The 26,106-nt window shown below is 45.1% G+C and overlaps 1 pseudogene; it reads left to right on the top strand.

Annotated features, from left to right (window-relative positions):
- LOC123171199 (diphosphomevalonate decarboxylase MVD2, peroxisomal-like) lies at positions 1-25,695 on the top strand (annotated as a pseudogene).
- The last annotated feature ends 411 nt before the right edge of the window (positions 25,696-26,106 follow it).

Below are 26,106 nucleotides of genomic sequence, written 5' to 3'. Positions count from 1 at the left end.
ATGGCAAGGTCAGCGCCAACTGATCATACCCCCGACACACGTTGGCGGAGGGCAAGTGATGGACTCGCGCTGGGGGCTGGGCCGGGGCTGCTGTCCGGGCTGCTCAACACCACCAGTGGTGTGCCGGAGGCGCCTGCCAGGGGCTGGTCGCTCGTCGAGGTCCTGGCCCTCTTCACCCTCTGGGCCAGCGTCTCCACCTCCCAGCAAATGAAGATAATCCAAGATAAGCAGCATTGTTTGAGGAAACGGAGATGACAAAAAGAAGGGGGGAATAAAGAGCTTATTCCTCCTCCTCCTCCTCCTCTGCCGCCTTCCTCTTCCTCCTCGGGCCGAGGGATCCGAAGTCAAAAGTCATCTCCGCGTCAACATCTGCCAGAGGAGGGAAAGGAGGTGGCGTTTGAACGCGCTTGGATGAGGAAGAAGCGGATGCCTTCTTCTTCGCCACCGCGGCCCTCACCACTTTCTTCGCCGCCGCGGCCCTCGTCTGGCGCGCGGACGTCTCCTGGGCGTGCCATAGCTGCGCCGCCCTGCCGGGCTGGACCGGCTCGCCAGAGGTGGCCCGCCGCAGGACCCGCCCTCTCCCCGTGGCTGGGGGTCAACGGCCACGGCCTCCTCCTCCGACGAATCGCCGACCACGTCTTCGATGAGAGGAGCCCCAGTGCCGGTGCTGCTGGGCTCCCCGGCGGCCTCCACCCACTGGGCGAGCTCCTTCTCCTCCGCTTCCGCCGCGGCCTGGTCCTCAACGCCACCGGTGCTGCCGGCCTCCTCGGTGAGCTTCGCCTCTGCCGCCCTGGTGGCGATGTAGTCCAGCTCCGCCTGGGTAGTGTCCTGGACGAGCCGCGGCTCGGTGGTGACGTACCCCTTATGCAGGGTGTCGAAGAACTCCTGCACTTGAATTTCCTCTGGCTCAACCTAGCTCGGGTCAAGCCCATGCGCGTTGAAGTCCGGCATCATGGCGATGATGTCGATCCGGCGCGAGTTGTTGCTCAGCGGGACCACTCCTGCCGGCAACTTGAACAAAGGCCCCTTGGCGACCTTGTCGGCCTTCGCGGCGGCCCTCGCAGCCTTGCCGGTCCGCTCAACCTCGCCGTCGCGGTTCACGTCGAGCTGGAAGAGCCGCTGGCAGAAGTGGGCATGCCCCATCACCGTGAGGTTGTGGTCGAGGCCGGGGCGAAGCCTCATGATGTCGGCGGCGTTCATGAAGAGCCAAGCCGCCTCCCCTTGTTATGCAGCGGAGCGATTCGGCGGCGGATGAAATCCGCCCCGATCATCTCAAGGGTGAGCCCGGCCTCGGTAGGGCGGAGGATCCTGGTGGTGGCGACCGTGAGCTTCGCGTCATCAGCGTCAGCGTTGCTCCAGTCGCCCCGGCAAACCGGCGGCGCGCCGCGGGCCCGACAAAAGTCCGGCAGGTCCTTCTCTTCAATCCAGCGCCACCGGCCCCGCCATTCTTCCCACCTCTCCTTCATGGCGCCCTCCGGGTACGCCCCCTTGGCCCTTGGGATCCAGGCGACGCACCCGGAAATGGTGCCCCCCGATTGGATCCGAGGGAAGAAGTAATGGCGGAAGATCGCCGTGTTGGGATGCACCCCGGCGAAGCCCTCGCAGAGGTCCGCGAAAAGAGCCATGCATGCTACGGCATTCGGAGTAAAATCCAAAAGATGGAAGCCGTAGGTGTGCATGACGTCGTTGAAGAAATCGGAGAAGGGGGGACAGAGCCCGCAGGAGAAGTAGTCGACAAAGAAAGGGTACCGATTTGGGGCAGCCTCGGTGTAGTTGGCAGGGATGACGCGCGTGGCTGGATGCCCCGTCGTCTCTCCCCCCGTCTTCACCCCCCACAAGGGTTTGAAGGCCTCCCGGAGCTCGAACACGTCGACCGTCGAGGGGAAGTAGGCGAGCTGCGTCCGTCGCGCTGCCTGCTCACTCTCGGGCGGCTCCATCGCCCCGGCATCTTTGGCCACTCCCTTGCCCTTGGTGGATTTGGGAGCCATGGCGGCTGCGAGAAGCAAGGGGCGGAGGATGGCGAAGGCGCAGCAGCGGCAAGCGAAGGCAAGAGCTCGAGGAGGAAGAAAGGGGGCGGCGGCTCTGAGATTGGAGAAGACGCGGGGAGGAGGGTAAAGTGAGGAGCGCGCCCGCGGTGATTCCTTTTTACGGGGAAGGCGCGGACCACCTCCTTTCCCATTAACTGCGATGTGACGCATGCGTGTGGGAACCGGTCCGCGCATGCCCCCATGTCACGCACGACCCCCCTCCCCACATCGCGCGTTCAACGCGGGTCGTGGGGAAGCGCTAGCAGATGGAAAATTACTATGGTAAAATCCGCCCCGCCTGCCCGCGCACCGTTCTGGGCCTGGCCCAACAACGCGTCGCGCTTATGTGTGGCCCAGGCCCGGGGGCTCCTGTCGGTATACAAAAGATAGGGGCGCTCCTTTTGACCCCTTTACTTGTGCACGGACAGTCGGAGCCGCGCCCACGGCCACACTGAGCAGAGCAGGGGAGGGAAACCGGAGAGAAGCCAGAGGCACAAGATGGTCGGAGGCGACGCCAAGACTGGGAACACAAGGCAGCAAAGTGGCGAGATGGAGTCCCCCGGCAAGGCCCTTGCTAGGGCGGCCTCCGCGGCCCCGGCGAGGGCCCTGCCGGGGCAACTTGCCCAAACACCAACAGAGCGAGCCGCCCTTGAGCACCGCGGGTTCCAACCCAACCAACTACGTTGGGACCAGGGCTCGGGAGGCACCTCCGTGGTGGCGTGCAGATCTTTGTCAAGATCATAAACACACAAGATCAGATGAGGACCAGAAGATGGCGACCCTCGGCGAGATCCTTGCCGAGGAAGGCCACAAGACCCCCGGCAAGATCCTTGCCGGGGACGACTGCGCGCCACGACAAGACCCTTGCCGGGCTCCCGGCAAGGCCCTTGCCGAGGACGTCAGCAGGGCCACCACCAGACCCGCACCAGCCAAGTTTCCACTGCCGTTAGCATGCAGCTGCCAGCCCAACCAGCTGGGCAGGCACCTGCGCGGCGACATGCAGCTTCCAGGCCAGATCAGCAAGCGCCTGCGTGGCGGCATGCGGATCTTCGCGAAGACCCTACCACCGCGCCACCTCAGCTGCCTGCCTGCCTACATGGCGCCGCATGCATCGCTGGCCAGGGCGCGTGTCGAAGCGAGTTGGGAGCGGCAACGGACGGGACGGGCCTCGTTCCCGTCCCCGATAAAGCTAGGGGACACCTAAGCCGCGAATTAAATGCGTCTTGTCCTATAATACGGGCGATAAGCTCACAGTACTGTAGGCCTTTCCACCTCCTGTGTACCACTGTGGCAGCCCCTTTCGACTATAAAAGGAGGCCCATGGCGTACTGGAGAGGGATTCGACTCTTTTGAACTACACAGCCCCCGTAGCTAGTTTGAGAGCTCAAGAACACTCAATACATCCACCAAAGCAGGACTAGGGTTTTACGCACCCTCGCGTCCCGAACCTGGGTAAACGATCCTTGTACTGACTGTTAATCCTGCTCTTCTCACAACCCCGCGCCCCGACAACCGTAGTAGGGATTCTTGTGATCCCATAGGTGTCGTTTCACACCGACACTCGCGGCGGGTATCGTTATTTTCTAACCTTCACAGATGATTTGAGCAGATATGGGTATATCTACTTGATGAAACATAAGTATGAAACATTTGAAAAGTTCAAAGAATTTCAGAGTGAAGTGGAAAATCATCGTAACAAGAAAATAAAGTTTCTAAGATCTGATCGTGGAGGTGAATATTTGAGTTATGAGTTTGGTCTTCATTTGAAACAATGCGGAATAGTTTCGCAACTCACGCCACCTGGAACACCACAGCGTGATGGTGTGTCCGAATGTCGTAACCGCACTTTATTAGATATGGTGCGATCTATGATGTCTCTTATTGATTTACCGCTATCGTTTTGGGGTTATGCATTAGTGACAGCTGCATTCACGTTAAATATCCGTTGAGATGACACCGTATGAACTGTGGTTTAGCAATAAACCTAAGCTGTCGTTTCTTAAAGTTTGGGACTGCGATGCTTATGTGAAAAAGCTTCAAACATGATAAGCTCGAACCCAAATCGGAGAAGTGCGTCTTCATAGGATACCCAAAAGAAACTGTTGGGTACACCTTCTATCACAGATCCGAAGGCAAGACATTCGTTGCTAAGAATGGATCCTTTCTAGAGAAGGAGTTTCTCTCGAAAGAAGTGAGTGGGAGGAAAGTAGAACTTGAAGAGGTAATTGTTAGTTCATCACAGAAATCAGTTCCAGTGATTCCTACACCAGTTAGTGGGGAAGCTAATGATGATCATGAAACTTCGGATCAAGTTACTACCAAACCTCCTAGGTCAACCAGAGTATGATCCGCACCAGAGTGGTACGGTAATCCTGTTCTGGAAGTCATGTTACTAGACCATGATGAACCTACGAACTATGAGGAAGCGATGATGAGCCCAGATTCCAACAGATGGCTTGAGGCCATGAAATCTGAGATAGAATCCATGTATGAGAACAAAGTGTGGACTTGCCCGATGATCGGCAAGCCATTGAGAATAAATGGATCTTCAAGAGGAAGACGGACGCTGATAGTAGTGTTACTATCTACAAAGCTCGACTTGTCGAAAAGGGTTTTTGACAAGTTCAAGATGTTGACTACGATGAGATTTTCTCAATCGTATCGATGCTTAAAGTCTGTCTAAATCATGTTAGCAATTGCCACATTTTATGAAATCTGACAAATGGATATCAAAACTGCATTCCTTAATGGATTTATTAAAGAAGAGTTGTATATGATACAACTAGAAGGTTTTATCAATCCTAAAGGTGCTAACACAGTGTGCAAGCTCCAGCGATCCATTTATGGACTGGAGCAAGCATCTCGGAGTTGGAATATATGCTTTGATGAGTTGATCAAAGCATATAGTTTTATACAGACTTGCAGTGAAGCCTGTATTTACAACAAAGTGAGTGGGAGCACTACAGCCTTTCTGATAAGTATATGTGAGTGACATATTGTTGATCGGAAATTATGTAGAATTTTCTGGAAAGCATAAAGAGTGTTTGAAAGGAGTTTTTCAAAGAAATACCTCGGTGAAGCTGCTTGCACATTGAGCATCAAGATCTATAGAAATAAATCAAGATGCTTGATAAGATTTTTCAATGAGTACATACCTTGACAAGATTTTGAAGTAGTTCAAAATGGAACAGTCAAAGAAGGAGTTCTTGCCTATGTTGCAAGGTGTAAAATTGAGTAAAGACTCAAAACCCGACCACGGCAGAAAATAGAAAAAGAATGAAAAGTCATTCCCTATGCCTCAGTCATAGGTTCTATAAAATATGATATGCTGTGTACCAGACCTATTGTGTACCTCACCATGAGTTTGGCAAGAGGGTACAATAATGATCCAAGAGTGGATCACTGGACAACGGTCAAAATTATCCTTAGTGGAATAAGGAAGTGTTTCTCGGTTATGGAGGTGACAAAGAGTTCGTCGTAAAAGGTTACGTTGATGCAAGCTTTGACACCGATCTGGATGACTCTAAGTCTCGATCTAGATACATATTGGAAGTGGGAGCAATTAGCTAGAGTAGCTCCATGCAGAGTATTGTAGACATAGAAATTTGCAAAATACATACGGATCTGAATGTTGTAGACCCGTAGACTAAAATTTCTCTCACGGGCAAAAAATGATCATACCTTATTGCTCTTGGGTGTTAATCACATAGAGATGTAAACTAAATTATTGACTCTAGTAAGTGTAGGTCACATGGTGATGTGAACTATAGGTATTAATCACGTAAAGATGTGAACTATTGGCGTTAAATCAGATGGCGATGTGAACTAGATTATTGACTCTAGTGCAAGTGGGAGACTGAAGGAAATATGCCCTAGAGGCAATAATAAAGTTGTTATTTATATTTCCTTATATCATGATAAATGTTTATTATTCATGCTAGAATTGTATTAACTGGAAACTTAGTACATGTGTGAATACATAGACAAGCAAAGTGTCCCTAGTATGCCTCTACTAGACTAGCTCGTTAATCAAAGATGGTTAAGTTTCCTAGCCATAGACATGTGTTGTCATATGATGAACGGGATGACATCATTAGAGAATTATGTGATGGACAAGACCCATCCGTTAGCTTAGCACTATGATCGTTTACTTTATTCTATTGCTTTCTTCATGACTTATACATGTTCCTATGACTATGAAATTATGCAACTCCCGATTACCGGAGGAACACTTACTCTGCTATAAAATGTCACAACGTAACTGGGTGATTATAAAGATGCTCTATAGGTGTCTCCGATGGTGTTTGTTGAGTTGGCATAGATCGAGATTAGGATTTGTCATTCCGATTGTCGAAGAGGTATCTTTGGGCCCTCTCGGTAATGCACATCACTATAAGCCTTGCAAGCAATGTGACTAATGAGTTAGTTGCGGGATGATGCATTACGGAACGAGTAAAGAGACTTGCCGGTAACGAGATTGAACTAGGTATGATGATACCGACGATCGAATCTTGGGCAAGTAACATACTGATGACAAAGGGAACAACGTATGTTGTTATGCGGTTTGACTGATAAAGATCTTCGTAGAATATGTAGGAGCCAATATGAGCATCCAGGTTCCGCTATTGGTTATTGACCATAGATGTGTCTCGATCATGTCTACATAGTTCTTGAACCCGTAGGGTCCGCGCGCTTAACGTTTGATGACGATTTGTATTATGAGTTTTTGTGGTTTGATGACCGAAGGTTGTTCGGAGTCCCGGATGAGATCATAGACGTGACGAGGAGTCTCCAAATGCTTGAGACATAAATATTGATATATTGGACCATGTTATTCGGACACCGGAAGTGTTCGGGTTGGTTTCGGATAAAACCGGAGTGCCGGAGGGGTTTCTGGAACTCCCCGGGGAAGTAATGGGCCTTAGTGGGCCTTAGGGGAGAGAGAAAGGGCAGCAGTCAGGAGGTGGCGCCCCCCAAGGGGAGTCCGAATAGGACTAGGGGATGGGGGTGCGGCCCCTCTTTCCCTCTCCCTCTCCTTCCTTCTTCTCCTACTTGGACTAGGAAAGGGGGGGTGATTCCTACTTGGAGTGGGATTCCCCCCCTTGGGCGCGCCCCTTGTGGCCGGCCGGCCTCCTCCTCCCATCCTTTATATACGGGGGAGGGGCACCCCATAGACACACAAGTTGATCTTTAGTCGTGTGCGGTGCCCCCTCCACAGTTTTCCACCTCGGTCATATTGTCGTAGTGCTTAGGCGAAGCCCTGCGTCGGTAACTTCATCATCACCATCACCACGCCGTCGTGCTGACAAAACTCTCCCTCGGCCTCAGCTGGATCAAGAGTATGAGGGACGTCACCGAGCTTAACGTGTGCAGATCGCGGAGGTGCCGTGCGTTCGGTACTTGATCGGTTGGATCGCGAAGACGTTCGACTACATCAACCGCGTTACTAAACGCTTCCGCTTTCGGTCTACGAGGGTACGTGGACACACTCTCCCCGCTCATTGCTATGCTTCTCCTAGATAGATCTTGCGTGATCGTAGGATTTTTTTTTTGAAATACTACGTTCCCCAACAATGTATATGTCGGCGCACAATTGTCAAATAAGGACTCTATTTCATCCAACACACACTACTCGTATGATAAACTGTGGCAACTTATGTCTTACCATGCCATATTAAATGAAAAAACTAGTGAGGATGCATCTGTTTCGGCAAAAATTACGATGGTTCTCACATGATTCACGGCACAAAATTTTTGCAGTAGTTCCCATAGACAAATTCGAACAGAGTACTACCCCCAGAGGGCTCGATAATAGGCATGGTTTGGATAATTAAACACAATCCAAACTACTTTGAAACACTAGTTGTGCCAACTATTTCATGCCATCGATCTAATTTGGGATGGACACAAGACGGACCTTGCCATGAACATCAACGAGGACGTCAGACAGCAGCTCAATCCTGTCAACCTTCTTGAAGATAACCTTGTGGCCTTGCCACTCATAAACTTGTTCGTCCAGGCATGTCACATCATTTTCCTGCGTAAGCTTGACAAGAACAGTAAGCCTCACAAACGAAGGAGTAGCTTTGAACTTCTTGTGCTTCAGTACACCCTGGACAACACGTTTGACAACAGTGTGGCTGGAATACATCTCGTCTTTGGTATAAGTGCAAATAACTTCCAGGATCGAACAGCCTAAGAACTTTGTTTTTCCACTGCGTATATTCAGGCCATCCACCTCATAGCGAGTGACATGTACAACCACACAATCCTTGTCTTCATCAGGGCTCTAACTGAAACAAAAACGAATTTGAAATTACTTTCTAATATAAAAACACAAGTTATTTAAACCACTATGTTGAGTCAAAAGTATGCATGACAGGGAAGGTAGCATGGTATCGGAGCTAATAAATATTGCATTTTTTATCACCACATACTTAGATGAAAAATTACAATCAAGATCGGCAAAGAAGAAAATCACCTTGGGCAGCTTAGCGGGGGGGGGGGGGGACACATCATCGACGGGGGAAAATTGGTCCTGTAGGGCCACGGGGGCTGTAACCTCAAACGTGTTGTTGACCATCTCAGTAGTGGCCGTGAGCGTATCTGGGGTCGGCTCGGTGGTGGCCTTCATCTTCTTGGAGCTCTCTGTCTCGTGGGGATCAGCCTCCCGCGTCTGCGCCAACATCAACAGATCTTTGCCTAGTTCTCCTTGGTCCATCATGAAACTGACGAATAGGAGACAACTGAAAGGAAAACACAATCACAATGAAAATGAAACAAAAAAAAAAGAGTGAGGATCGGTTACTACTTTGCAGAAGTTTTTTTTAAAGAAAATATACCAACATCACGGATCCGCTTACCTTCCCTTTGTTGGGAGAGAAGAACAATGAAAGAAGTGAGTGTTGGCTTTCTTGAAGGCGGTGAGGGAGAAGGGGATTCAGCGAAGTGTGAAATGATGGTTGCTTCGTCTGTCCAACTTAGACTGCGGGGAGGTGGGTTTTTGTGATATGACGGCTCATTACTGCGGCGCTACGACCGGGGTGACTCAAAGCCTGCATACTGCCTTTGAATTTGGTGGATGCCATTTGGGCCCGCACGCTGCATGGCCCACATGTCGATGAACCAAAGTAAAACGACAGTCAGTAGCGGAAGACATTTCGATGACCAAGCAGGAGCCAGAGGCGGTAGTGTATCCACTGTACTAGTAGTAATTGTTTTTCTGGGTAGATGTAGAGTGTCTCCACTGTACTAGTAGTAATTGTTTCTCTGGGCCCAAGACAAAAGAGCCCATTGACCCTAAATATCAAAATCTATTCAAAAGACCATATATTTACTTAATGAGAGGCGTTCCCAAGCACACCGCCCCCCAAAAAACTTGGTTGCTCTTCTTCCTCCTCACTCCCACCCACCTCACGTTAGCTCGCTCCACTCTTACCCCCAAATTCCTCACCTCACTCCTACATAAAACCCCAGCTCCCCTTCTTCCTCCTCACTACTATAGAAAACCCTAGCTGCCTTTCTTCTTCACCCGCGCTACAACTAGGCTCGTCATTCGTTACTCTGCTCAAATATGTGAGCTTGACGCGGCACCGGAAGGAAAATGGAGTCGGCTGACCCCAGCACCAAGAAAATGAGGCTTCCGCCAGCGGTGACGCCTGTTGTAGATCCCGCACCCGGTAGCACGGGGAGAAGCGGTGAGGGCCACCCCTTGATCTGAGGAACCCAAAGAAACTCGGGTGGACCTCATCAGCGATGTCCCGGACACCATCCTTGGGGATATCGTCTCCCTTCTCCCCACCAAGGATGGCTGCCGCACTCAAGTACTCGCATGCCGGTGGCGCCCTCTATGGCGTGTCGTGCCTCTTAATCTCGACTATTGTGGCCTATCTCTCTTTAATGAATTTGAACTTCCCGAAGCGATCATCTCCTCCCACCAGGGCTCCGTTCAAGGCTTCTGCATCCCGGCATGCTGATACGTCTCCAACGTATCTATAATTTTTTTATTGTTCCATGCTATTATATTATCCATCTAGGATGTTTTATATGCATTTATATGCTACTTTATATGATTTTTGGGACTAACCTATTAACCAAGAGCCCAGTGCCAGTTTCTGTTTTTTTTCCTTGTTTTTGAGTATCGCAGAAAAGGAAAATCAAACGAAGTCCAATTGACCTGAAATTTCATGGAGATTGACCATAAGAAGCCCACGGAGTATCGGAGATGGACCAGAAGAGTCCCGAGGCACCCACGAGGGTGGGGGCGCGCCCTACCCCCTGGGCGCACCCCCTACCTCATGGCCGCCTCGGAGACCCCCTGACTTGTTCCCGACGCCAAAAATCCCTATAAATATAGAAACCCCCGAAAAGAAACCTAGATCGGGAGTTCCGCCGCCGCAAGCCTCTGTAGCCACCAAAAATCAATCGGGACCCTATTCCGGCACCCTGCCGAAGGGGGGATCCCTCACCAATAGCCATCTTCATCATCCCGGTGCTCTCCATGACGAGGAGAGAGTAGTTCACCCTCGGGGCTGAGGGTATGTACCAGTAGCTATGTGTTTGATCTCTCTCTCTCGTGTTCTCGATTTGGCACGATCTTGATGTATCGCGAGCTTTGCTATTATAGTTGGATCTTATGATGTTTCTCCCCCTCTACTCTCTTGTAATGGATTGAGTTTTCCCTTTGAAGTTATCTTATCGGATTGAGTCTTTAAGGATTTGAGAACACTTGACGTATGTCTTGCGTGGGATACCCATGGTGACAAAGGGGTATTCTATTGATTCACTTGATGTATGTTTTGGTGATCAACTTGCGGGTTCCGTGACCTTGGGAATCTGTGCATAGGGGTTGGCACACGTCTTGACTCTCCGGTAGAAACTTTGGGGCACTCTTTGAAGTTCTTTGTGTTGGTTGAATAGATGAATCTGAGATTGTGTGATGCATATCGTATAATCATACCCGCGGATACTTGAGGTGACATTGGAGTATCTAGGTGACATTAGGGTTTTGGTTGATTTGTGTCTTAAGGTGTTATTCTAGTATGAACTCTAGGATAGATCAAACGGAAAGAATAGCTTCGTGTTATTTTACTACAGACTCTTGAATAGATCGATCAGAAAGGATAACTTTGAGGTGGTTTCGTACCCTACAATAATCTCTTCGTTTGTTCTCCGCTATTAGTGACTTTGGAGTGACTCTTTGTTGCATGTTGAGGGATAGTTATATGATCCAATTATGTTATTATTGTTGAGAGAACTTGCACTAGTGAAAGTAGGAACCCTAGGCCTTGTTTCCTAGCATTGCAATACCGTTTACGCTCACTTTTACCACTTGCTACCTTGCTGTTTTTATATTTTCAGATTACAAATACCCATATCTACCATCCATATTAAACTTGTATCACCATCTCTTCGCCGAACTAGTGCACCTATACAATTTACCATTGTATTGGGTGTGTTGGGGACACAAGAGACTCTTTGTTATTTGGTTGCAGGGTTGCTTGAGAGAGACCATCTTCATCCTACGCCTCCCACGGATTGATAAACCTTAGGTCATCCACTTGAGGGAAATTTGCTACTGTCCTACAAACCTCTGCACTTGGAGGCCCAACAACGTCTACAAGAAGAAGGTTGTGTAGTAGACATCACATGCTACCTGTGCATGCCCTGCATGGTGGACGCCTGGCTGAAATCCCCTGATTTCACAAAACTACAGCTGCTTGAGTTCTACTATTCCCCTAGATATCACATACCACATAAAGAACGCCATGTACTTGTGCCCTCAGCACCGATGTCCATCTCACGGTTTTCCTCCTTTGTCTACACCGCCACCTTTGCGTTGTGCAACCTACCAGGCAATCTAGTACAAAAGCTTCAACTCCCACTTCTCAAAAAAACTTTCATTGTGCTGGTTCGTATGTCGGAAGCCTCATTGCACAGCATCATCCACTCCAGTTGCCCTGCCCTAGAGTGCTTGGTGCTTGTTTTGATAGTTAGAATCGGTTGTCTCCAAATAAAGTCGCTTAACCTTATAAGAATTAGAATTTCTTTTGACGGAAGGGAGCTCATCATCGAAGATGCCCCTTCACTTCAAAGGTTGATCCTTGATTCTTGTTATTCACCATTGCAAATAACTGTCGTCTCTGCGCCTAAACTGGAGACCTTGGGTGTAATACATGATCTTTGCGCTCATTTCAATGGTGTTTGGATCCACAGTTCTTCAGGTACTGTATATTATCATCTACATTTGTAATCATAAGCTGCATTTTAAATTTCTATGCATAAGTTCTATATCATCTTGGAGTACACTTTTTGTACTAATATTATGTTCTATGCCCAATAACGAGTTTATCCATGGATAGCCTATTAATGGTGCTGGATTCTGTCAAGATCTTATATATCCATATGAATAGTTTTGATCTGAACAAGATTATTGTCTTGTTGTAACGCTTTCCTTGTCTGGAGAAGTTGTATATAAAGGTGATAATTTCACGCACATTGGAAGCCCGCATATAGTCTACTAGAATTAACAGTTTAGCTGTTGCTCTTTTGACACCCTTTTTTAGACCTTAATTGTTTTCAATCTTCATGTCTATTTAGGCAACAGGACGCGGTAAGAAAGTTATAACCAATCGGTGATTTCGTAAGAACTGGGATTTTCTCAGTTCTCATGACATTCGATTGAAGACAATAACGCTGGAATGATATGTAGCCAACCAAGCAAACACTAGATTTGTCACATTCTTCCTGCTGAATGCGAGGTTACTATATCACAGGATCTCAGGAGACTACACAACCATGTGCTGTCAACAAAGAAAAGCCTTCTTGCCTCAAAGACTCCAAGATACCCGCTTTATGCGGTTCATGTGCCTGAGGCCAAGTGCTACGTCGACACAGTACCCGCAGATGTGTTCTTCCTGCGGTTGATCACATCTTTGAGATGTTTCTCATGAGGTGTCTCAATTTTACGATTGTACGCCTTTTTGCGCTACATATGAACTTCATCATCAAGAGAGACCAAATCTCGCAAATCTCGGTTGTGGATCCATATTACATGCATGAGTCCTTCTTGAGTCTCGGTGACTTTGAACGTGAAGCTGCTAGGAAGTACATCGTATACTTCATGATAATGAATAAGGACCAAGGAAATGGTTCTCCTGCCTTATCATCCAATGTAAGTCATTGCCGGACATCCCTTTCGTACATTTCAATCATTCCTTAGCTCATTTGGAGGCTAATTTGAGGTGTATTTATTTTGCGCAAGAACGGGTGCGCCATCCTTATTGTTCTTTCCCGCGAGTCTCCCACGCTATGTATTTTGACTCATCCAGAAACTTCCAGAAGAAAGACTACAGCCACATAATAAATATTCTGGGTAGTGCTCTCAACAGATTCAGCATGATGGGTGGCCACATCGAGATCAGGAAACAAAGGAAGGGCGTGTCGGGTTTCTTGCATAAAACTACCTTCTACTCCGTGCATCAACCGACAGCAAGCAAGAACGATGGATTCTACGTCCTCCATCTCATGATGGAGTTCAGAAGGGATTGCCAACATCTTCGCATGACAACCAGAAACGATGGCCATATCCACAAATGGGCAGAATCCTTAGGAGCCGAACCAGATTATAAACTCAGAGATGACTTCTTTTGCATCCATAAGGAATTGCAACAATCATCATGAAAGAAGTCGTCGAAGAGAACGGGATGTTCCACCACAGCCTTATATAGCGACCCGACGTCCGGACTCGCATAGGCCTACAACATTTGGACCTGACGCCGTTCATGGAGCTAGGTGCATCCTCCCGGATATGGATGGATGAAACTTGCAGTGATTGATGATGCCGATGATGATGTGTCGGTTGAATTAGTACTTTATATAGCGATGCAACTTTGTGATGTAAACGTCCTGTTGAACTTTCTTAACGGTAGTTAATTAGTTTGGGTACGATGAACCTGCGTACATATAGTTAATTAGTTTGGGTATGATATAACATGCATTGATTATGTTTACTATATGTTGCATATTTTTGCTAACTCTTTCTCTTCGTGTTGCTCAAGTATATTATGTTGCATATTATTGTTGAATTCGCTTGATGAAGATGCATCTATAACAGGTACATAGGTCCTGGATGGCGAAGAAGTGTTATGTCATGTACATAGGGAGGGTTCCGGGAGTTTACGACGAGTGTCCAGAGTGTCAGGCCCAAGTGTCAGGGTTCTCGATTGGGCGGCAGCCAGAAAGGGTTTGATAGCACACAAGAAGCGGAAGCTAGTTACTTGAGGTTCACGCTACCGCAAGAGAGGAATCAGAACCGGCACCTCATGAACTACTACATAATTCTGCTCTTGCTCATAGTGATAGCTCTTCTCTTCTATATCATGGCATAGATGGATGATGAAACATGTGTATGGGATGATGATGTAGTTGCATGTATTAGAGACATATCATAACTTGTATCGCTATTTTGAGATGACGACGAGAGACATCATTTGTGTTGGATGATGATGACTTGATTTGATGAGACTATTTGTGTGTGTATGATATGATGAGACTATTGTGTATGATATGATAGAGACTATTGTAGAACACCTAAACAAATACATAATAACAGTAGCGCGGGGTATGTGTGTAGCAGCAGTGCTGCCTTAGAAGTAGCGCGTGCTAAATAGGCGCGTTGCAGCTTTTAGCAGCATAGTTTACTAAAACGCGCTACTGCTACATACGGATAGCAGTAGCGGTGGTGGACCAGCGCTACTGCTAAAAGTTAGTTGTAGCGTCGTAGCAGTAGTGCTGGCACCTATGCTACTGCTATGCCTTTATCCCGCACTACTACTAGGGTTTTCCCTAGTAGTGAATCCTGCAAAGAAAGAATAGATCTATTTTTGGACTTTGAGTACAGATTGAAATGACTATAAGAAAGGTTCATGGAAAGTATGGACAAATAACAACGAGTGCACCAGTTTTAGCTAACCAAGCTAGAGGTCTTTTCATCAGGACAAGCCTCAGAAGGAGGTTAACATCATCGGTACCATCTACACTCTGAAAGAATAGATACATTACAACGAGAGGAAGAACATTCTTCTAGCACACTTGACAAAAAATAATAATGAAGAAATAAGAAAATTTGCATAGTAGATCATATTAGGTTCACAAATTGCTTAATCTAGTCATATAGTTCTAGTACTAGTGCCAATAGTAGCATGTTCGGGTGATCCATTTGGGAAGAACTCAAAAGGCATGGTCGATGGAGAGAGTGGACAAGGAGCAGAGGGAAAGCTCTGGGAAAGAACACTATGGGGAGAGGGGGTGGGTTGGGGTAGTTTTGCATATGGTCTCTTGTAAAACAAGACCCAACTTGGGGATGGGTGGGAGTGGGGCATGTGTTTATAACAAAAATAAATTGGCAAATTTGAACACGTGAAACAACTTTATGCATAGATTATGGTCAAAGGAATGGAAAGTTAAGGATTAGTTCGATGCAGAATACTAACAAATCAAAACAGGAAAGATTTTGTTCATACCATTAGAAACATTTGTCGTGACATTTATTCCTCATTTAAAAATATGTTCCTGGCATTTTTACAAGATGTCAAAAATTGTTTGCATAACTTTTTGAAGATGTTTCGTACCATTCAATGTTGATGACGTTTACAATGTATTTCACATTATAGTAATATATTCATGTTATTTTTTGAAGATGTTCAAAGTGCATTTGACAAATTTTCAACATGCGTTTGAAAAAATGTTCAACGTGTATAGGAAAAATGTTTTTACATGCATTTAAAAAATGTGTGTGGAATGTTAAACTTTGTGCATGTTGTTTTTAAAAAATGAACATACAATTGAAAAAAAAATCTCTGTAACATTGAAACGACATTCATACATTAACAAAATATGTTCATGACAATTTCAAAAAACGGATCATAAAAAATAAATTATTTGTTCACTTAGTTTGTGAAAATGTCCATACCATTAAAAAAGTTTCCATGACATTATTAGAAAATGTTCATGAAATGTAAAAAATTATTCGCATGCTTTTAAAAAGATGTTTTGTAACATTAAATAAATGTTTATGACATATTCAAATGTTCATGACATTTTTGAAAAATGTTCAATGGGTTTTTCAATATTGTTCATTGTGTATTTATAAAATGATTATCGTATGTTTGACAAATGTCCAACATGTGTTCGGAAAAGTGTTCATGAACTTGGAAAAAAACTGATGTGGATCCGAAAATATTTTACATGCATTCAAAAAATTGACATGTATTAATAAAAATGTCTTTGTATATTGCAGAAAAGAAAAATAAGAAGAAAAGGTTAGAGAAAACTAACAAAGATTTAAAAGGAAAAACTAAAAATAAAAACCGATAAACAAGTTTGAAAAAACAAAGAAAAAACTAGATGAAACATTCACAAAACTAACACCCACCGTACATATATGGAAACTTTTGAATACCGTTCACATACCACATCTGTTTGGCCGACCTTCCGGGCAAATGTTGTAGGGGAGAGATGTACTGGTATCACAATAAGTTCTAGACTTATGTTCCACTATGGTAGGTTATTATGATGTCTATCTTGACATTTATGTTGGGAAGGTCCAGATGAGTACTCCAAACTACCACTTCAAAAGCTATAGACTTCCATTCTGAAAAATTATATGAAAAAGAAAGGTTTAATATATGTCAATTCTTGATACTAAAATGAAGGAAATGAATATGTACTCAAAATTTAATTAGATGGTCTTTGCTAGAAACAAATGTCTGTTGGATGGACTGTACCGAAACTATCAAAGAAAATATAAAAGGGCTATAGACAAGCTATTTTCTTGTGAAATTAACGGTGTTCAAAGAAAATCAAATATTTTTGCATGTTGTGGAGACACTGAGCATCTTGGTGGGCTGTTTAGCACATGAGGGGGGGGGGGGGGGGGGGGCACTGCTATTTCGTGAGTAAACAAGGCTAGAAACACACTACCTCTAAAACAGAAAAAGTTAGCAACACACTTATTAAAAAAAGGCTGTGGGGCAAGCGCAATTTTTCTATTTGGTTTCCTTTAGATTTTATTTTTGATTCTTTATTCTTTCTTATTGAGAAATATCGTGCATTATTGAACAAGGATAATCAAGAGAGAGTGTCTCCCGAATGCAATCCGGTATTACATGAAAAATAGAGTCGCTAGAAGACTCAGATGATCTAGCTAGAATATGTGCTGCGATATTTGACAAACGATTTACATGACTACAGCAAACAGACAAGAAGAACGACGCCAACTCCTTGATATCGGCAGTGATGAGCCCCACTGGCGAGTGATTCTTTATTCTTTTGGGTAAAATACATGTGCTAAAAAATATAAAATGTTCACATATGTAAAAAAACTATTAGTGGATAAAAAAGGGTTCATATGTATTTTAAAAAAAATGTTAAAAAGGGTTCAACGTGTTAAAAAAATATCATTTATTTTAGAACTTGTTTGTCGTGCACTAAAAATTATTCGTAGTGTAATTGAACCATGTTCATCATGTAATATGAAAATGTTCATCATGCATTACGACTTTTCATGGTCATGCGAACATTTTTTTCGTGCGAACATTTTTTATGAAGTGTTCATTGGCAAGTTAAAAACTAATCCTCATATATTAATAAACTCATTGAATTTTATAAAAAAAATTGTTTGTAGTGTAATTCAAAACCTTTTACCATATATTTAAAAGTGTTCAGTGTGTATTAAAACATCTACAACATGCATTTAAAAAATAGTCAATGTGTATTTAAAAATGTGCATGCCATATCTTTAAAAAAAACAACATGTACTCCCTCCGTTCCAAAATAGATGACTCAACTTTGTACTAACTTCAGTACAAAGTTAGTACAAAGTTGGGTCATCTATCCCCTGCAAAAAGAAAGTTGGGTCATCTATTTTGGAACGGCGGGAGTACTAAATATTTGTTGAGCATTTAAAAAAGAGTCATCACGCTTTAAGAAAATGTTTGTGATGTATTATAATGTGCTTGAGCATGCATCACAAAATGTGTGTATTTTTGCAAGAAAGAAATGGAAAAAAGAAAAGGAGAAATGTTCATCATGTGTTTTAGAAAATGATCATGGTGTATCTGATTTTTTTTCAATGTATGTGTTACAAAATGTTCACCGTGTATTTAGAGTATGTTTGTTATAATTTTGAAAAATAATAGTGTGCTCAAAACATTTTCACCATGTGGTTTGAAAATGTCGCCGTGTATCTTATAAAATTCTCAGGAGATATTAAAAATATTCATTGTGTATTTAGAAACATATTTAACGTGTCTTTGAAAATTGTTCAACGTTTAAAAAATTCACCATCTATTTAAAAAATAATCAACTTGCATTTGTCAAATGTTCAACATGTATTCGGAAAATGTTTAGAGTACATCTAAGAAATGTTCAATTTGTAAAAACATGTCAACATATTTTTTTAAATGGGTAAGAGAAGAAGAAAAACTGGAAAAATGCAAATATCTGATCTGCAGCTTCCTTTTGCAGTAGTACTAGTAATTTATTAATCACGTAGTAACCCCACGACGGTGCTTCCGTGCACACGTAACATTACGTGTTGTTTTGCTTTCAAAGTCGCGCACTATATTTAGCGCACGTCATTCTGTGCCTAGCGCTTCCGTGAGTAGGCGACCCCATGAGCTCCTATGGATTTTCGTACTATACATGTGCTACTTCCGATCAGCTACAGTTTCCTTCACGTACACATCTTCTACTACTGTTCGATCTCTACAATCCATCCATCAGTCTAGCTACTAGTTCTTTTCAACGTGCATTCAAGAATTCGAAGAAGAAAATGAATAAAAAAAACTTGGCGAGGCAGATGATGGTGGCACAAGCAAGCACATTCGGTTCTGCGGAATATGTAGGCAGCGGGCGGGGGGGGGGGGGGGGGGGGGGGGCATGCCAAAGAAACCTAGGAAAGGACCGACGTGCACCAATTGTGGTGTAGGTGGCTTCACAAAGTGCAAGTGCCGGATTTAATTGGTGATGTAGAGTAGGGCAGTGATTTGTAGAAAAAAGGTGTACCAATTTTCCTGTGTGGTGTGAGGAACAGAATTTGTGTAACTATTGGATTTTGCTGGCTGAATAAACCTGTAACTGGCGATGTGTACTAACAGGGTTTTCAAAAAAGATTTTGCGGACCGGCCAAACAGCCCATGTGCAACCCGCCTCAAATTGGGTTGTGGGTACAAAGTCAACTCCCCGTCAAGTCTGGACGACCATGCAAACGACATTACTGCCCTGAAGTTCTCCACTCGTTAGAGCATTAAAAGCAACTCTGTCCCACAAGAGAGCGAGAGACGATGTGTCAGATTGGTTTATTTTCGTCCTCGCTCCCACCTCGTACGTAACAGCGAACCCCCCGCTGGTTCGAGCGTCGATTGCCTCCTCCCACACGGCCGATCGAGGAAAAAACGACTAGAAAATAAAATCTACGAAAATAAACCCACGAAAAAGAACCAGGGCAGCCGCCCACTGTCCACCCAACCAGCCGCCCGCCGCCGCTATCTTCCTCCTCTCCCGATTCCTCCAAACCAGCCGCCGGCCTCCAACCCCACCGCCCACCTCGTCAACCCCAACTCCGGCCTCCCCCCTCTACCCCTCTGTCGGCGCCCCCTTCCCTCCCCTCCCATTCTCTCCCCCTACGAGCTCCGGCCGCAACAAGATCCGCCACGGTCGCACCGCTGCTTCCGCATCTTTGCCATCCTTGAGCTCCACAGCCAACGCACAGGAAGAGGAGGAGGCCTCTGCCTTCCACCGCCCGCATCCCCACCATCTCCCGCCCTCACGTCCGATCCGGATGCCGCACTCCTCGCCACTACGCGAATCCCCTCTCGCCGCTGCGTGAATCCCCTCCGCCAGATCTCATGGTCCTCGCCATCGCGCCGGGGGTCTGGGTCGCCATGAGAAGACACGGGAGAAGCTAAACATGGTCTTGCTTTCATACCAATATCACAGCACAAATTAGTAATTTGAATACTGTTTGTAGTTTTCACCCTCGGAAAGCTAATGAACGTGAATGAATATTATGGAGAACTTTCTTCAATAGCAAGGTCTGTACTCTGTACTGATACATTATGTAGCAACACTCTGTTTGTGCACTATCCTGTTCATGATGTTTGCTTGATGATATAGCAACAATTTTACTTCATCTTACTCTGTATACTTATGTCCTCTCTTTAGTTATACTTCTCTCGGGCTGACAAATTTCAATGCAGGCAGGGGTCTGGAAGTGCATGCCGCAGTATATACGGTGGATTTGTGAAATGGTGTATGGGAAAAGTAAGTGATCTCTTGGTTAAGGCAGAGAAATTGAATTGGTTAAAATGCATGTTTTTCTATTGTAAAACGATTGAGTTTGACCCTATACTTGTAGAATGATGATGGAAGTGACAGTATGGCAGTACTGTTGACGAATCGCATTGGGATGATCTTGTTATAATCATAGCAGTGGTATGTCAATGTGATCTCTGTTGTATAACAGATATTGCTCATCGAGTCATGGTTCCATTAACACCAATCCTTAACTATATAGTGACACCGTTTTACCATTTTTATCCCAACATCTTTCTCTTATTGTGTTGCTTTGTGGAATTAGGTCAGTTCAAAGCAGAAGGAAACCAGTAGCACCAGTGGGATGCGGGACACTGTTGAAACAAGCCCCCTCTTGCAGTACAGGGCCCAGGTGATTGCATTTTCATCTTTAACTTGTTTTTGGCACATATAGTACAATTTTTTTTACGAATCATCGAGGAAACAAAACATCCCTCCTCTTGTGTGGACCCTCAAGTTTTGTTGTTTCAATTTTTTTATCAAGTCTTTTGGCCATTTATCTCTTTAGCTGCAGCTTACTGTTTCTTGCTCTCACTCTGCACTGCACTACTTTTTCTTGTATTCCAGACTGTAGTGCCAGGTCGCATATTGAAAATGGAAGAGGCCATCAAGAATCGTGATTTTGAATCCTTTGCCAGGTTAACTTGTGCAGATAGCAACCAGTTTCATGCTGTATGTTTGGACACGAGTCCTCCCATCTTCTACATGAATGATACGTCACACAGGTAGTTTTTTGGCAGTCCTGATTTTGAGGTTCTGTTAGTACTGAAATCCCAGAGTTGAGGATCGCTCTTTCAACCAACTGCAGGATAATTAGCCTTGTGGAGAAGTGGAACCACTCGGAAGGAACCCCACAGGTATATTCTGTTCCTGTTTAACACTTGCTACCTTGTTTTAAATTCTTCTGACCTGCGTCGGTGCTGCATATAGGGTTCTAAAATAAGGTTGGTCAAGCTTTGTTATGATATGCCAGTACAATAAGTTTTCACTGCACTGGATATAACATATTTAACTAGCATCACACAATGAAGTAATTTAACTTAATTTAAAAGAGCAACAAAATTATTGCCATCTTTCTGAAAAAGGTCCAGAAAATACGAGTTTAAGCTTCCAATCCTTTGGTTTTTAGGGAACATATAGTTCAGTTTGAAGAGTTCATGATGAAAACATATCCCCGCAGCCACTGCCTCCTCGATCTATGCTAGCCTGCAGCAGCAAGGTCAGCCCCCACACTCTGCATTTTTTTCTTCAGGTCTTGGCACAGGAAACTGAAAAGGAGATGCTCCTAAAGTCACCACATTTAGGAAAACATAACAAGTCAGAGCATTTTAAGAATTGTTGTCTTCTGCTTGTAGCTTTGGATTCATCATGACTTATCTAAGCAGAGAGATCATAGCACTGATTTGCGTGACCTCAGACCACTTGAGCACCGAGCAGTCTCTCCCTACAGAACAAACAGGTGAAATGGAAAATAACTTCAGCCGGTAATTTGGTATTTAGCTACATTCAAGGAGACAATGTAGTGTGTAATCAGTTCCAATGCAGAAGAAGAATAGGACATCTCATTTGGTTACATTAAAAATCTTATTTTGTTTCTCTCCCCCCTGCAAGAAGCCTTTTCACCTCATACACCCCCACCGTCAGCAGGTAGCAGATTCATGTAATAGCCCCTCTCTCCCTAATCCCTTCTCAGTCCTAAGTTTGGCTCACATTGTGATTTAATGGCACCGATTACGAACAATTCAACTTATTTTGTGGGTATATTAAACTGCATCACACAAACTAAGCAATGTAGACATATCTATGTTAACACCAACAGAGCATGCATTATTTAATTTTTTGGGGGACTTAATTCATTGAATTTTTTTGCGGAGACTTAATTCATTGATGCAATCCATATCTTGTACTTCTTTACAACAAGATGTTTCTTCTCGCAGAGGGATTTCCTGACAATCAAATGCAAAGTTTGCCACTTGCACTACTGATGATATATGTTGCATAGTGTACCAATTTGATGATGTGCTCATGACTGATCTTGCTTGGACAGAACAAGGAATTTAGGTATAACTCCACTCATATATAGATACCCATCTTATTTCTTCAAGCTATCTTTTAACGCTGAGCTCTGGTTTCATCCTATTTTCTACTTCCTCCATCGCAAAATAAGTGTCTCAACTATGTTATTCTTTTTCTTCCATTCATTACTTAGCATTATATTCTCTGTATATATGCATGTCAAGTTTGTTGTGTTTGAAAGATGACTAAGAGTAGCAGTAATATCGTATGGCCAGCTTAATTAATATTCCAACCACCAATCATGGCTACTAATATAACTACAAAGGAAAGCAGTCATATACTCATATGTGTACCTTCACTAAGAGTAGCAGTGCCTGGAGTTTAGATATTGCAGACTGTAGTGTTGTGGTCAATAAATCATGTCAAATGTTGTAGGGTGCTCGAAGTAATGAGCTTGCTGCTGCTTCAAGGCTGGAAGACACATTCAACTTCTAGCATACTACTAGTCCTAATGTAGCTGAGCTTTTCCACATTGACCCTGAAGCCAAGTGCACCTCTGTAGTCTTTGTTGGAGCTGATCGCCAGCTCCTCTTCTTCTTCGTCTACCTTCCTCTCAAAGCTCACGCAAGAACAAAAGAACACAGATATTTGGTGGCCGCTGTATCACACAGCCGACCCTTTTCTCTTCTCTGTATACTTTTCTCAAAGCAAATATGCGTACAAGTGCTTAAGTAGACTCACGCCCACGCAGCCGGGCCACACACTCGCCCACTAACTGCATGCACGCACCCACTCACACCACTAACTAATGACCTGATCTTCTCCTAGAATCACTCTAGGAACCACACGACCCGGCCACTCATGCAACAGCAGCTAGCAACCTCGGACATGCATACACAGCAGCCTCTCGCCACCGTTCGGCATCTCGCCATGCGCCATATCTCACGGCTCCTCGCATCTCACCTCCTGCATGTTCTCCGAGGCTCCACCTGCTACAACTACCTATATGCATGGACAAGCAAACTAATATGCAGATACATGTGAATCAAGATTAACAAAGCTAACAGTCTTGTCTTGCTGAAGAAAGAGGAGAAGTTGAACGTATAAGGTATTTTCATCACTAACTTGGTTCAGCTTCCAGCAGCCTTCCTATGTATATTAGATGATTTTGGCCTATGAATTCGATATAAATGTACCATTCATTGTGCTGACAGCAAGTTCAGAGCATCTGCCATTGCCAAATTCATATCGGTTAACACACTTCCACTGATCACGACCCTCACACAGGAAAATGCATCTGCGATATTTGATAGTCCAGTCAAGAAAGGAATCTGTTCTCGTCCTCCTCTATTTTGCAATAACTCGTTCGGTTTGCGTCGATCCTTCATGTCCTTTTCCTATCAAGGCTGGTAGTTATTCCTCTTCTTGATTGTTTTGTGTGTTGTCATAAGCGTTGTGGCCGGAGGCCACGTGAAACCCACCTCCGCCGCCAGGGGCGACAACTATTTCCTCTTGCTTCACCGCCTTGTAGCCAAGGAGATCAGGCGTGTCCTCCTCTGCTGCTATGCCAGGAGCCTTCACCGGCTCCGGAGACATGGTGGCCATCGATTCTCCGACGCCGATGAGGAATCGGTTCCGTCGTTGACATATAACCTGACAAGGTAGCGGCACAGGCTCTCCTCATCATGATATGATCTTATTGTTTTTCGCTTGATCTTGATGTGTTCTTTGCTGCCCATGTATCGTGGGTTTAGTGGTCTATTTTTTCCTACGTTGAGTTGACATTCGTAGGACGCCCGGACAGGCCAACGACACCACATGCTAAGTGCTTGACGTGGTAATGGGCTCCACAGAGTGCGCGACCTCTACGATGGAGACTGGCCTCGCTACAGAGCACAGATGTCGGCATATGCTCTCATTCCTTGATTTATCTTTACTTTAACTACTCACTTCATCTCACGGTTGCTGGGCAGGATGGGTTTCGCTGGCGTTGTGGTCCAGACATAATAATTCTTTGAAGGAGTGCCATAGTGGAGTGATGTTAAAAAAAAGTGTGATGTTCCACCGATTGATGAAGTGATTTCTAGCTGCTATGAGGAACCAAGCTTAATTGGTGACTGCACTCTTCTTAACCAAGCTTCAGTCTAAGGTAAATGATACTACATATTATGACTCCTCTTTTTAATCTCCAATTTCTCGTGTTGAAGTATTGCTATTAATGCTTGCTTGTACATTAATTTAGCTATTGGAATCCTTCGTCATCTTCCTGTTTGGTTGGTAATTATTTGGGAAATAATAAGTTTGGGGTTTCAGGCACCTTGGTATGCACATGGCAAAGCAGAGCCCAAGAACATGATTATGGACGGTAACATGTAGTTTCATCGCCCATACTTATGGTCACACTACTGTACCTACAGTCACTCATTCAATTTTTTTTAGAGGAACTGCATTTCGCCGACCTGGACGTTGAATTAACGAATTTGAAAGGTTCAGATCATAAATGATTTTTTGAGGTTAAATAGAAATGCCTAAATTAGATGGCATAGTCTCTCTGTTGTTGAAGTCCGGCATTTGAGCATCCTTTGCAGGATATGGGTCGATGCGACCACATTGGACAACCACAGTTGGTTCGTATTTACGGGTTGGCAACAGAATTCTATTGACGTATCGTTAGGGGATGACTTTTGTACTATTGCTTGGCTATAATTTTTTTGGTGTCAGTGCTGATCTCCTCATTGCTGCAGGGCGGTTTAGTAAGATATGTTTTGGACCGCTAAAGTTATAGCAAGATACTGCCAAGCCTAACACCTTGGATGTAGGAATAAAGTCTCTCCCTAGAGTGTAGAAGATTCTGTAAAAGTAAAAGCCGTTGAGGGACGAGCAGGACAAGGAAGACAAGATGATCTAGATGGACATCAGCGATGAGGACTTCCTATAAATGATTGAACGGAGTGAACTCACCTACCTGTTGATTAGTACTTTTTTTAATCGGTGCGAACTAGGTACTGTAAAAATATATCAGTACTCTTTTCCTGTCGATGTTAATGTCATGTGGGGCGCTGCGTACAGGCGCGGGCCACGCGCCCAGGAGCAGCAGCCGACGGCCACAGCTGGCGAGGCGTGATCGGGGCAAGGAGTCCTGATCCGTATACATTGGTTCCTAGAGTCCAGGAGTAGTTTGTTAGGCATAGTTTCCAGTTTGTTAGCAGCCCATGAGGCCTTTATATATCGTGTAATCTGCACCCTTTGACGGCAAGCAATAAATCATTATTTCCTACCTCTTCCTCTACTCCTAATCTCATCTCCTGCGCCATTGAGCAGTTAGGCAAAAACCCTAGCGCTCCTATCAACCGAGACTACGAACTACGTAGTCGAGGTCCGGCTGTCTTGGGCACCGAGGTCCTTGACAACTTGGTATCGGGTTCCAGGCGTTCCTCTTCCTTGTCCACGCCTCCGCAGCCCGCCTCCACCCATGCGTCCGCGCCAAGCCCACCTCCATCGCCACCATCCGCCGTCGTCTCGGTTACTTCCGCCATGGCAGAACCAACCACCGCTGATTTGGCCAAGATGATCGAGGCCTTGACTGCAACGGTGGCGTCCCTGCAGACGTCTGTCACCGCACTGCAGAAGGAGAAGTCCGCCTCCTCGTCGGGCGCTGACGGGGCCCACGATGGGCAGCACCACAACG

The sequence above is a fragment of the Triticum aestivum genome, chromosome 7D (genome assembly GCF_018294505.1).
Source record: "Triticum aestivum cultivar Chinese Spring chromosome 7D, IWGSC CS RefSeq v2.1, whole genome shotgun sequence".
In the NCBI taxonomy this organism is placed as follows: domain Eukaryota; kingdom Viridiplantae; phylum Streptophyta; class Magnoliopsida; order Poales; family Poaceae; genus Triticum; species Triticum aestivum.
Note: the sequence above shows the minus strand (reverse complement) of the source record. Positions and strands in the feature narration are given on the sequence as shown.